The sequence below is a fragment of the Hypanus sabinus genome, chromosome 5 (assembly GCF_030144855.1).
Source record: "Hypanus sabinus isolate sHypSab1 chromosome 5, sHypSab1.hap1, whole genome shotgun sequence".
Taxonomy (NCBI): Eukaryota; Metazoa; Chordata; class Chondrichthyes; order Myliobatiformes; family Dasyatidae; genus Hypanus; species Hypanus sabinus.
Window position 1 is genome coordinate 39,499,199 of NC_082710.1, and position 12,047 is coordinate 39,511,245.

Consider the following 12,047-nt stretch of genomic DNA (forward strand, 5'->3'; position numbering starts at 1 on the left):
TGGATACATATAGCACCTCTATGACCTAGTATGAACCAAGGTCCTCTACGATCAATGAGGTAGCTGTGACCTTTTTGTCAATTCAGCAACTTAAAAACACTGCAATCTGTTTGAGTGCAGCAAGATGCCTGTAAAAAGTGACCTGATCTGTTGTCTTTAAGATCTAGAGAATTGGATTCCAAGCATAAATGAAAGGAAGAAATCAAATTCTAAGCAATATGAAGTTGTTTAGCATTTAGTTTAATGGAGAACAAATAAAAACACTGCAACAAATATATCATTACTCTGCAATTTCCATGAGTGTAGACCTTGGCATAAATAATGCCTGATCAAGCCACTCTAACATGTTTATTCGTATTCATTCTGAGCCTGATGACCTTCAGAAAATATCCTATAATTCCTACTTTTAGCCAGAAGAAGATAAACCATTAAGTCTCACTGAATATCTAATCAAGGTTTAATACTGCACATTTCCCTGAAAACATCAGACCCAATCTATTTCATTCTTGTTGATGGAGTTGGATAACATACTTAATCCTACTACTAAACACATCTTTACCTCCCTCCCCATGGCCCACTCTCCACTTTCTGCAGACATCAGTCCCTCCATGATTCCCTAGTCTACTCATCCCTCCCCTCTGATCTCCCTCCTGACATATAGCCCTGCAATGTGACAGAATGCTACTGCTGCCCATTCATCTCCTCCCTCACCTCCAATTATGGTCTCAAAAAGTCAATACTTCACCTGCAAATCTGTTGGGGATGTCTATTGTGTTTGGTGCTCCTGATGCAGCCTTCTTTACATCAGTGAAACCCAATGTAAATTGGGAGACCACTTTGCTGAGTACCTCTGCTCAGTCCATCAAAAGTGGAATTTCCTAGTGGTCAACCATGTTCATTTCAATCTCCATTCCCATTCTGACATGTTCATCCATGGCCTCCTCTTACCACTCTCAGGGTGGAGGAACAACACTTCATATTCCATCTAGGTAGCCTTCAACATCGATAAACATTGATTTCTCCTTCTGGTAATTATTATTTTTTCTTTTTTTTCTCTTCTCCCTTCCCTCTTCTTCTATTCCCCACATTGGCCTTTTATCTCCTCTCCTCACCTCCCCCTGTTGTCCATCCTTCTTCCCTGTCTCCCATGGTCCACTCCATTCTCCTATCAGATTCCTTCTTCTCCAGCCCTTTATCTTTCCCACCCTCCCGGCTTCACCTATCCCCTACTAGCTTTTCCTCATTCCTCTCACACACCTTCTTATTCGGCATCTTCGCCCTTCTTTTCCTGTCCTGATATGGGGTCTCAGCCCAAAATATCAACTGTTCATTCACTTCCAAAGACGCTGCCTGGCCTGCTCAGTTTTTCCATCATTTTATGTGTGTTGCACTGGATTTCCAGCATGTGTAGAATCTATTGTTTATAATGTACTTGAAGTTTGATTCTAAGTTTAAACCACTGATCCAGTCCCTCTCAAGATAGTCTTTCCATCTTTCTAAAGATTATCAACAACCTCTTCATTGCACTATCATCCTCAAATTCTTATCCACACCACCATCAGTAAGGTTCAAAGGTCTGATCTACATAAATGAATAGTAGTTTTAAACTTTACCAGTCACATCCCATCCCATTTACACTTCATGTTATCCTGGCTCTTGTTATAAGAGTTTTATTACCTCAACATATGCAGCTATGGTGCCTACCACATTTCACTTCAAAACTTAATTTATCTGTTTTCTTCAAACTTGGCTTTTCTGTGTTCATTCATTCAATGTCTAATGTTAGACTTTTGATTTCCTATTCTTCTCCTCATTTTCCCAAGCACCTCCAAATCCTTAATTTTTACTTCAGGGTGATGCAATTCCTTTGGGTATTCCATTATCTTCTTTTACATCTCAGCCTGCTGTCCAGTTTTTTGTAAAAGATCTTGGAAACATCTCATGGTGATAAAGATATTTTGTCATTTAATTAGCATAAATGGCTCACAAGGCTCTTCTGTTTTGCGTGTTCTGTTTTTTACTTTTGCCCAATCCAACAGCTTTCTCAGGAAAGATTCGCCTGTGTACAGCTTGGGCACATTACGTAAAAGACTTCTTTTGTTGTAACAATGAGGTATAACAATTTGAAAAACCTAATCACAATTTAAATTTCAGCACAATGCAAGGAAGGCAAGTACCCTCAGTTTTGTGGATGAGACATTAAACCAAAGCCCTACCTGTTCCCATGAGGCTGCAGTAAAACATCCCATCACGCTGTTTGAAGAAAAGTGAGGGAGCTTTCTAACTCATCTGGCTAATATTAATCTGTTTTAATCAGGTTGCTTGAAGGCTAATCTGCTTGTATAAATCTTAGACCATACAGTGTTTAATTGGCTGATTATGTTTTCCTGCATCACAAAAAGTATCGGTTTTTCCAAAGCACTACATTTGGTTCTAAAACATGTCCGGAGCTTGTGAAAGGCTAGATTTAAACAGAAGTTCTTTGTTCCCTTTTGATAGTAATTTTTCATTCAAATGTTAACTCTAAACATTTCCAGGATTGACTTTAATTCCACATGGTTTACATCAAAGGATCAAACTGGAAAGCTGATCCAATAAGTATTAAATTATACCATTTATCCATGGCTTAAAGAGTTATCACATCAGAGTGCAATGCAGTAACTAGGGCAAAGGCAACAAAATTAGTAAACAAGGGTTCTGTTGGATTAAAAGTTGATGCAAGTATGTGCACAGCATAGCCAAAAAATACTTATGCCTCAAACAGTGAAAGGTTAAGATTCCCACACTAAGGTGATCAAACTGTTAATAATTCTCTCAATATCATGAATACAGAGACAAGCCTGCTGGCCCAGAAAATCATAACCCTATCTTATGCTTTTTTTCCCTTCTTCAGCCACTATGATGTCCAACCATCTGAAAACTTTCTGTTACTCTACTGTTATTTAAATATATAATCTAATTTACGATAAAGAAGTTTATCACCATTTCAGTTTTAAATTTACTGATCTCTGCTCTGACTTTCCTTGCTTATGATGAAGATTTATTATGTGTTTAGATTACATTAAGTCTCCTCTGGTGCACAAGTTTCTCAAATCTTAATATTCATTCTATTTGCATAAATGAATTGTTCTGTACAGGGACTCCAATGAAGTGGTGAACTTCCACTATGAACTGTCAAAATAAGGGACAATTTTCCTCGAGGTGTGGTTGGTCTGAGGAATACTTTTACGAAGGATTAGCTTTCCCTTAGTGCAAAGTACCATCTTTTTACACCTGTTAAAACTAACGTTATAGGCATGGAAAGGAAGAAAAGCATTGGATCAATGTAAAGTAATCTACTATTATTAAAAATCTGCACATTATTGGGCCCAAAATGCTTATAATTAATGGTAGATTTGTATATATTTCTAGTATATTTTAATAGTTCTAATTGTCACTCTCTTGTATTGTTGCATATTAAACCTTAAGTTTGCCTTTTATTAAAGCATAACTACAGGATTTAGTGGGGGCAGGGAGTAGCCAAGTAAATAGGTAAGGACACAAAAGTAATTTGGATCTAATTTTATCTCTGCAGGAGACAAAGGGCTACTAAATTATATGTGTTTCAGTCTACATCAATATTTCAGGCAAGAATGAACCAACCAGGTGGAAGAACAAAAATGACAATTGGCAACAATAAACCTGACCTAAACGATGAATCCTTGCTGGAAATGTATAAAGTGATTCTCTGCCTCTGCATTAGCTCATCTGCTGCTAAATCTCTCCTCAATATTTTTGTTACATTTAGGCTTGACCTTGCCATCCTGAGGTCACCCAGTACCTAGATGGTTGTAAACCAGCTTCCCTTACCTCTGCACTCAGAGGTTGGTTTTAAAAATTCTCTTCTTTTCCAATCATTTATTGTTCTCCAGACGTGGATTTGCGGCCCTGCAATCCTCAGCAATTTTTGAATTCCTTCAATTCAAAGCTCCTGTGCATTCCCAGTTTTACTCAGTTCACCACTAGCAGCCGTGTCTTCAGTTGAGTTTCAACAGTCTGGAATTTTTCCCTCAATCTGTTTGCCTTTTGTTCTCCCTTATAACACTGCTTCAAACCTACATCTTCAAAGAGCTAATGCAGCTACTTGAGAAGTTTAGTCAGCTAACACTATTATGAAACGGCATGGGATGCTTGATAAGAGGAGCTATCCAAATGTTGTCTGCCTCTGCTGAGGGTGCTAGGCCAGACTTTGTTCTGGTGACCCTTGCAAATCGGTCGTTCAATCACACACAGTCAATGGCTAGAGTTAGAATGGGTAGATTAGGCAGAAAGATGATGTGAGATACTGGACAGCTGCCAGCACCCAGGGAACTGGACACTAGCATGAGTCAGTGTCTTTAGGAGAGGACAACATAATCAAATGAAGGCTATTGCATTGTTTATTTTACATATGAGTAAAAATGAAGTCAGCTGTTGGTAATTGTCTAGATTGAAAAAGTATATTTATGAAAGAAGGTATACTGTGAGTTCAAAAGCCATTATGGTGGAGTCTGTGATGAAAGCCACAATATGAAATGTATGTAGCTGTTTCTGTCTCTCTAGGACCATGTGTAGAAATATGCCCTGATTACCAAGGATCAACAAAATATGTTTAGGAAGTCCTGTAATTGTGAGCAGGGCTACAGAATCAGAATAGAATTTATCCATTCAGCATAGAATGAAGGATAACACCAGCACCTGCACAAACACTCAGCACAGGCATTATTGTGTCAGCTGTGAAAACACATTGGCCGGTTAGGTATTAAGATGATTGGTTTTGGATCCTGTTCAAAGCAAAAACTAAGTGAGATGGAAAGCCTTTGGCTCAATTTCTTAAAATGGCTACCTGAAAGGAAAATATACATCTTATTAAGTCTAGACCACGCAGCAGAGAAATAAATATGTTTTTATATAAAGATGACTAATGAATTGTTCACCGCCAATAAGAAGAGCATTTGTTACTCATTGTCAATTAGTGTGTGAAATGGGATACTTAATACATTTAGCTATTAATATTAGCTGAGGAAAAATTGCCGTTTCCAATATGGTGACAGCAACATTGTATGTTTCTTAGTGAATTATCTTATTTTAAAGTATATATCCTAATTTAATGCTTTGATTATCGTAAAAGATAGCTCAAAAATGTGTTCAGCAGCTCTCTATGAGAGATGGAATGTAAAGCATATGATTTTACAGGTATCAGCGCAGTACAGAAAACTGCATGCACATTTCATATTAATTAAATCTTTGTCATAAATTTAAATATTAGGGTAGAGCCAGGAAGATATATTCAGTTTTCTTATAAATGTTAATTCCAAATTTGCTTTGAATTCCATTGGCATAAACAACCTTGAACTTAGTTATTACATATTTAAATTATTATTTTGTTCTGTCATACAGAGTTTATTATTATTATATATACTGTCATTTTATTGATATATTGAAGGCAGCTTTGTCAGTTGGTACTATTTTGTGTTAACAATAGTAATTTGTGACAGGCAGCAAAGAGCAGCAGTAGATGTTGTCTCTGCTGACTGTACTTTTACACAGGCTTCATTTAAAGACATGAACATGTACTTGAAGTTAACCCTTCTATGGCCTAGGAATTCAGTAGTTTTTGAAAACCAGCTGGAAAAGTATGAGAGACGAGCTGTACCAGTTTGTTTTAAGTGGATAATATGCAATATCTGGCAGCTCTTGACAGAGAAAAGGGTCATGCAATTCAGTTTCTGGCAGGTTTTAAATTTGATGGAATGTAAAATGTGGCCTCAATTGTAAGGCAAGAAAAACACAGTCAACTTTCATGTAGGAAGCTCTCACCTCCAATAAGGTTGTAATGACCAGATAATCTTTTCTTGCATTACAACCAGTACCACTAGGAATTAACTTTTTAATACTTGTTTATTATTGGGGATCTGGGTATTTCTAGCCAGTCCAGCGTGAATGGTCCTTCTAAGTGAAATGGCGAGCACTGAAATCCTTCAGTTGAACAAACTACTACTATATGGCTATTTAAGGAATTTGAGGGCTTTTTTTCTCTATTAGTATGCATTGCATTGTACTGCTGCTGCAAAGACAACAAATTTCAGAACATAAGCCAATTCTGACTTTGATCCAGTGACAATGAAGGGATGGCAATATTCTACCATATCATGATGGATCCTACATCTTATGCATGCATGTGCAATATGTGTGTGAAGCTGCCTGCATTAGAACAACGTGTGTAAAGGACATTGTAATATAAGTTTAAGCTAGCTCCATTACATCACTGTATGTGTGATGACTGTCATCATTTAAATAGGCTTCTTGTGCATAAATTTATTAGTGGGGAATTTATAGAAAGACTTTTAATTTTGCTCTACATTATTAGCAACTTAAATTTTATTGATTTCAATGGAATTGGAAAGTGGAAATATTCTATAAATGCTGGGTGACCTGCTGCTGTTATTGAAAATTAATGCCACACTTTCTAGAATGTACAAGATACAGAATTTATAGCTTTACAATTTATGTATTATCAAAAATCCTCCTTCCTACATTATACATTGTTGCATTGTTACTGTATTTCTATGAAAATTATGATGCACAGAAAGTTATGTACTGTATTTTTTTAGTTGCATTGTTGTCTTAAGGTTAAATGCACCATAGCTAAGGCAAAGTTAATGAGTACGGAAGGAACCAAAGTATGTGTTGCAAGCTGCATGCTATAACTATATTTTCTCCAATCGCAAGGAAAAACTTTAGCCCTAAATAATTTGAAGTTGCCAATCATCATTCTTCATTTTTGTGGTAAGAGAATTTACTCAAGCCTGTGGGAATATTTTTTTGTGTTAGTCCTGACGAAGGGTCTCGGCCCGAAACATCAACTGTACTTCTCCCCATAGATGCTGCCCGGCCTGTTGCATTCCACCAGCATTTTGTGTGTGTTGCTTGAATTTCCAGCATCTGCAGATTTCCGCGTGTTTATAGTTTTTTGATGTTTGGGGGTTAATTGTTGATTAGTTTTAGTTTTATTGCAGTATTCCCCACTGTTGTATATCGGAATATGCCAATGTTTTCCTTGCCTTTATAGATGATTGGATAGGAACAGATTGCGAGTGGGGCAGGGAAATCGCATTAGCTTACAATATTCAAGTCATACAGTGCACCTGATTATAATTCATGCAGTGATACCTATTCTGCATTCTCACCTATGTCTGACTTCATTCTAAGTGGCTACAGTCCCACTGAATTAATTTGCACAATGCTGAGATTGATCAGCACAATAGTATAATTTCCATATACTCTCAGTGGCCACTTTATTAGGTACACCTGCACGCCTGCTCATTAATGCAAATATCTAATCAGCCAATCATATGGCTGCAACTTGCTGTATTAAAGCATGCAGACATGGTTGAGATGCTCAACCAAATATGAGAATGAAGAAGAAAAGTGATCCAAGTGACTTTGACTATGGAATGATGGTGTCAGACAGGGTGGTTTGAGTATCTCTGAAGCTGATGATCTCCTGGGATTTTCACGCACAATGTCACAAGAGTTTACGGAGTATGGTGTGAAAAACAAAAACGGTGAGTGGCAGTTCTGTGGACAAAAACACCTTGTTAATGAGAGAAGTCAGAGGAGAGTGGCCAGACTGGTTCGAGCTGAAGAGAAAGTGACAGTAACTCAGATAAGCACACGTTACAACTATGAAGCATCTCAGAAAGCAAACACGTTGAACCTTGAAGTGGATGGGCTACAGCAGCAGAAAACCATGAACATACACCTAGTGGAGACTTAATTAGGAACAGGAGGTACCTAATAAAATGACCACTGAGTGTACCAGTATTTAAACCCCACTGTTAATGATAAATGCAATCCACAGTTAGTGAAATTCAACATTTTTGTGTGACAAAATAGCACAATGGATGACCTCTAGGTGACTGAAAATATATAGAAATTGGGCTTTCAGTGCCACTTAAGTGCTTATATTACTGCACCCCATTTGTTTAGGTAATAATATTGTTTTAAAAAAGTGAAAGAGTCCCATTGCTCTTACAATTTGACTCCTAATCAACTGGAAGAGTGAGACCTCATACATTATGCCATTTCCTCAGAGCACCTCCATTTCCCAACATAACACAAACAGTTTGCAACATTTACTTCCTCTGTGTTTAAAAATAATTGTAGAACTGCTGGATCTCTTCAGCAGCATCTCTGAGAATTTACTTAAAAGAGATGATAATAACACTGCTCTGAGAAAAACAGCAGTACTGCTACCCTCTGCAGTAGTGGATGCTGTTCTCCAATTATAGTTCAAGGTGATTCATATGTCTTCTGAGTAAACTATGGATGGATGCCTCTTGTGTTGGATTTAAGCATTTTTGCTGAGCAAAGCAATGAGTGTTTGCACAGGAACCATACATCACTGCTGCCCCATTTAGGGATGATCAAGTATCACATGTTCCTATAGGAATTGATCACTGTTTAGTAGGATAGTTTCTTGCATTTATTATTTCATATGAGAGGAACACTTGCTGAGATCAGCGTAGTGTACACTGCAACCAGATGCATAACAATTATTTATCCCTTCATTTAATTTCTACAGGTCTGGGACATGGGAGATTTAAGGCTAATTCAGACAGACCAGTGAAGAACAAAATTTATTATATTACATACTTAACATCCTGGTTGGAAGAGGCTTTTAGTTTCGTATCATGACACCATTCTCCTTTCTGCACTGCCACTGAATTTATGAACCAGTGAGGTTGCAGGTAGCTTTTGTGATTGTTACCGCTACACCTTATTGCATTATTATTAGACTGACTGGAAGTTCAGCAAGGTCTCTTGATCGCACACAGTCTCCTCTGCCAGTTCCAGACGGGGCCTGACTGGTTTGTACTCTGACGCAATTTCACTTTACAGAGTGACACCATCTATATAGAGGCCACACTACATAACTGGTCTCTATGCCTTTCCAGATGATGCCCAAGCTTTTGCTGACAAAGTATCCAGTCACTGCTCCTCTACCTTCATCAGCAGTAGTTTATGATAAATGCAATGCAGAATTAGATGTCAGAGGATGGAAGCTAAATGCTCCATTCATATTTGCTTCTGACCTTAGTAAGGGATTCCATAACACAATGGTCATTCATATGTAAGTTAAAGAATCTATTCTGGCTCTTTTTCTTTGCTTAATTCCAAACAGAATTTAACTAATTAGGATGCAAAGTATGTTAGTTATTCAGAAATTCATAATTTTTGACTGGGTACTCCTAAATTATGAAGTTAGAACTGAAAACTGGTATTAGGTGCTAGGTGACTCATTCAGAGACACTGAACCTCTATACTAAGATTAGAAATATGAATGCTATGTACAATAATGCTCTTGTTGTAATATTAATCCTTTCACAAGTATTCTCCAGTAGCACTCCTGCTAATTGGGGAAATAGAAGAGACAAAAACAATTGTGCTGCAGCCAAAGAGACAGTAGTTTATTAACAGTGCCAAGACTGAAATAATTACATCCAAAACCTGTCTTATATCACCTGAATTAATATTCTTCTAAAATGGATGTATTACAGGACTGTATAAAAGCCTTAAGCCCACATATATAGCTAGGGTGCCTAAGAGTTTTGCACAGTACTGTATTTATCAATGTGCAGCGGAGGGCAAGTTTGTATGTCTGGCATGGGCAAACAACATTGGGAATAGCGAGGGTGGAGCACCTGAGAGTGTTGCGGGACAGTTGGCAGAGAAAGGATGCCACAGACAGAAGTGCAGAGACATGCAGCCCTGAGACACCAGCAAAGTCAATTAATTCCGAACAACTGGTTTATTGATCATTACAGAATGTCTCTCTGTTTCCTCCCCTCTCCCTTCCCCTTTTCCCAATCATGACTTCTCCTCTCATTGCCCCCCCTTGCCACTCTCTGTCCACAATAGGGACCCATATCGGAATCAAGATTATCATCACTCATATATGTCATGAATTTTTTTTTGGGTGGCAGCAATACAGTGCAATACATAAAATTACTGCAGTACTGTGAAAAGGTCTTGAGCACCCCAGCTATATATGAGTGTAAAACTTTTGCACTGTACTGTATTTCATATTAAAAACACAGTTTTATTTACCTTTCTTTCACACTGTTGGCGCGTGGCCTAGTGGGCAAGGCATCAGTAACCTGAAGGTCACTGGTTTGAGCCTCAGCTGAGGCGGTGTGTTTGTGTCTTTGAGCAAGGCACTTAACAACACATTGCTCTGCGACGTCACCAGTGCCAAGCTGCATGGGTCCTAGTGCCCTTCCCTTGGAGAACATCGGTGGCGTGGAGAGGGGAAGGCCTGCAGCTTGGGCAACTGCCGGTCTCCCATACAACCCTGCCCAGGCCTGTGCCCTGGAAACTCCAGGCGCAGATCCATGGTCTCTCGAGACCGACGGATGCCACCACCTTTCACACTAATTTTCCACCATCACATTGTTTATTACTGAGGTCTATTCAATCATCATATCTGGAAAATAAGGTGTGGAATTCTCTTCTCTCCTTTTCTCAAGCACCTCATTAAGCTGAATGTACAGCTTTCAGTCTAACACAAAGTCAGTGGACTGAGGGGGAGAAATGATTATTCATTGCAGCCATTATCTTCAGCCTTGCACTTTGACTTGGAATATTAGAAGATGATAACTCCAAGGAGGTCACTTTTCAGGGCTGAGAGGAAGCTCTGTTGCAGTTGCCCAGAAAGTTGATGTCGAGAAATATCTTATATCTGTACGGCCTCATATGTGATCACCTTTTGACGTGTCTTAGGCTGAAGCACTAGCTTAAATTGCACTTGTCTTGCAGCCTCTTTGTCATGAAATAACAACTGTGCATATTGAATTAAAGGGCCTACAGCATAACTAAAGCAGATGAAAGGCCATTCAGCAGTAGGGCCTTGGGGTGTAGTTTCGGCGGGAACAGGACTGAATATCAAGAGAATCCTGACTGATGAATAGGAATATTCAGCTTTCTTGGCCATCCTTTCAAAGCATCAACCTGAGTGAAATATCAGGAAGACAGTTCCACACATGGAATCCTATCATTCTGAAGTAAGTTGGGAGCAGAAAATTCACATTATCAGTGATGCCATGGCTAATATTTAAAGTGAACGTAGTGATCGTGTTGAGCTGAAACAAATTAAAGAAAGAGAACTGAATACATATAGGAAATTTTCTGTGAGGTTGCATGTGAGATTCCATTGAAATAAAAACTCTCCACCCTCTAGCTGTGACTCATGAGATAAGAGTTGTTAAGAGTGGAGGACATTATAGTAGCAAACTGAAACAACAAGAATAGATGTAATTAATAGTAAATATTTAAACTGGAATAGGAAAGTTTGATTCCCTTTTGAACTGCAACAATCACTTAAGCAAATTGCTCTGTAATTGGTTGCCTGTTAGATTGCATTGTTGGTTGCATTAAAATGCCTAAACATGCTTTTATTATTACTCCTTGTTGGAAGATCACTTTCTGTGGCTAAAGAGCAATAGATTACTATAAATAAACCAAACTAGGTTTGTTTCTGCCACAAGCATTATTCATGACAAGAAATAATGATTAAGATCAATTAGGATTGCTGGCCAGGTTCACCCCGGTGCCCCGTATACAGTATCTTTATCTGTTTATCATTTAATGGGGTTTCTGGTCTGTAATTTAATTTAACATGAAGCAAACAATAATGATACAATTATTATCCAGCTATAAATATTACACGTATCCTCGGTAAACCCTAATGTGCCAAGTTTAGACTTTAAATAAGAATAAGCACATTTTGCTTTCATGGGTATATTTAATATTTTTTAAAATTTTCAAAATATGATGTACAGCTGAACAAACAAAATCACTTTCGCTTTACTTTTGGTGAATACATTGGTACACCAACTTAAAAATTGAAGTTATTGTACTGTGTCAAAAAAGTTCTGAATAGCTAGCCTCTATATCGTGAAACTTTGGAATGTCTACACATAGTTCATGATGTGCAGGGTCACCTGAAATATCATGTGGATGTGTAA

The 12,047-nt window shown here is 38.1% G+C and overlaps 1 long non-coding RNA gene across 1 annotated transcript in view; it reads right to left on the minus strand.

Annotated features, from left to right (window-relative positions):
• LOC132394077 (uncharacterized) overlaps positions 1-10,226 on the minus strand; it is a 96,343-nt gene extending 86,117 nt beyond the window's left edge. The window contains exon 1 of the long non-coding RNA XR_009512167.1: positions 10,132-10,226. This is a non-coding gene — a long non-coding RNA (uncharacterized LOC132394077). The remainder of the gene's footprint in view (positions 1-10,131) is intronic.
• Between the last annotated feature and the right edge of the window lie 1,821 nt (positions 10,227-12,047).